This window comes from Eumetopias jubatus, unplaced genomic scaffold, assembly GCF_037043125.1.
Source record: "Eumetopias jubatus isolate StellerSeaLion01/CBP00866 unplaced genomic scaffold, mEumJub1_p1.0 scaffold_39, whole genome shotgun sequence".
In the NCBI taxonomy this organism is placed as follows: domain Eukaryota; kingdom Metazoa; phylum Chordata; class Mammalia; order Carnivora; family Otariidae; genus Eumetopias; species Eumetopias jubatus.
Genome location: NW_028274845.1, coordinates 107,195 through 109,625, shown reverse-complemented (window position 1 = coordinate 109,625; position 2,431 = coordinate 107,195). Strand labels below are relative to the sequence as shown.

At 44.9% G+C, this 2,431-nt stretch overlaps 1 pseudogene; it reads left to right on the top strand.

The window, feature by feature from the left end:
- The first annotated feature begins 854 nt into the window (after positions 1–854).
- Positions 855–1,334, top strand: LOC148161888 (ATP synthase peripheral stalk subunit F6, mitochondrial pseudogene; annotated as a pseudogene).
- Positions 1,335–2,431: the final 1,097 nt, after the last annotated feature.

The window sequence follows — 2,431 nt, the reverse complement described above, 5'->3', positions numbered from 1 at the left end:
GGGAAATGGGGTATCATGCAGCAGACAGGGGTCCCGTCCCTGGGCACCAGCTGCAGAGCTAAAGAACACCTTCATCAGAGTCATTGTGTGCCTCTTGGAATGCCCTGGGGATAAGGCCCACGAATCTGCATTTCTGACAAAAGCTCCAAGGAGATTCTCACGTATGGAAAAAGCCCGTTTTAAACAAAGAGCCGAGGAGGCAGACTCTGAAAGACCCAGTGCTCACACCCTTCAACCAAAGTGGCTTTCAATGGAGAATGGGGACATTTCTGGGAAGGGCTCCTACTTGATCTGTGTCCTGCTTCCGTGATTTTGGTTTTTAGGCCCTCCGTTTGCCTGTAGGTTTCCTCCTCTGCTCTAATTGCTGGGGAATGTCAGCCCTCATGGGGGTCATTTCTTTATGAAGACCTCTGTCATTTATTCTCCTCCTGGACAAGGGACAGCAGAGATCAGGTCTGGGGTTCCACAGTTCTAGCATTCCTCCTAAGCCACCTGGCTAAGCTGAAAGCATCATGACAGATCGAAATGAGGTCAGGGAAGAGGATCCCAGAGGAGTGAGATGCTGAGGGCAGGCCCTCTTCGGAGAGAGAACCACTACAAGGTCACTATCAGACCTGTTCAGGTGGGGGACGACTTACTGACCAATTCCGTGAGCAGAGAACCCACCCTCGTCATTCCAAACTCCTGAGCCAAAGGACTGCAAGATAACACATGTTGGTTGCTTTAAACCACTGCTTTTCTAATTGTTAATATGCATCAATAGAGAACTAGTTCAGATGCTTATCTCTACTTCCCCGGGTTTTTAATGTTTAGAAACATGTATGCTAATCTCTATCAAGGAAAAAAATTTGAGAATGCACTGGGAGGGCGGGTAGGCGGGTGGGGGCAGAGCCACGGCCAGAAGTAGAATAGTGGAGGCAGTGGAAGCTCTGGCAGCTCAGGACTGAGAGCAAATCAGAATTACCCTGATGCTTCAGAGGCTCTTCAGTTTCTCCTCTCTCATTCGGTCTGCAGTCTCAGTTCATTTGAGGAGCGACACTGGTGTTACCGCGGTGGCATTTAATAAAGAACTTGGTCCTGTACAGAAACTCATCGTGGACAAGATTAGAGAACACAGAACTAAACTATGGGCATCTGGAGGACCCGTTGATACTGGCCCAGAGCACCAGCAAGACCTAGGGAGGGAGCTTCTGAAGCTTAAATACACATATGTTAAAACAGACATGAATACGTTCCCAGACTTCACATTTGAAAATCCTAAATTTGAAGTCATCGAGAAGCCCCAGTCCTGGAAAACCCATGTAAAGTTTATTTGGAAATTTCACCTAGATTAGTTGTACAACTGGATCAGAATAAACAGTTCTCAACTGTCAAATGTTCTTTTGAATTCTGATTCCAAATAAATTATTTGGTGATGTTGGATGTAGAAAAAAAAAAACACAAAAATCCAATAACCACGGTAAACATCTGTTCGTCACCTTCACGTGATGTTCCCTAGCCCTTGTCACATGAAGGACACTGTGAAGGGCATTTCCTATCTACAATAGGTTCTTTCTAACACCCTCTTCCTGAGACCATGAGGTGTGTTCTTTCTGGCCGCAAGGAATAAAAACCCCAACTTGCTTCATGGGAGGTGTGTTCCTTTTGATTTAGCTTAAGGGAATTACCGTCAGCTAAGGTTATGCTAGGTCTCAGGGTTCAATTTTTCACTCGTGTGTGGTGGCAGATTTCCCAAAAATGACGTAGGTTTTCAAGGTAAGATTGCTCCCTGTACTTCATCTTTTCTTATCCCTGCTGTCTTCCTAACTATGGGAAATTGTATAAAACAAAATAGTGATATAAAACAATATACACAATATACACAAAACAATAGTATATAAAACAAAAGATAGACAGGATTTGGGATTTAATAAGAGCTGTTGGGGCACCTGGGTGCCTCAGTCGGTTAAGCATCTTCCCTCAGCTCAGGTTATGATCCCAGAGTCCTGGGATCCAGCCCCACATTGGGTTCCCTGCTCGGTAGGAAGCCTGCTTCTTCCCCACCCTCTGCTGCTCCCCCTGCTTGTTTTCTCTCTCTGTGTCTCTGTCAAATAAGTAAGTAAAATCTTAAAAAAGATAATGAGAGCTGTTATAATCCTGAACTTCTGGGGAATTGATGACAAGGACCCCAGGGTAGCAGGGAACAATGGCTTTGGGCTTTTGGAGTTGCAAATGGGCATGTGCCAAAGAACAATACATGGTTTTGGGAGATACCTTAGCAACAATTTTGGCCATAATGGCCACAAAATCCATCATCCACCAGTCACTCTGTACACAGGTTATCCAGGTTTAATTTTGGCCAATGGCAACTATTTCAAGAAAGACCAGATAATTGCATAAGAGCACATCCAACAAATATGGGGATGATGTAAAAGGTTGCATTGCCAAATCA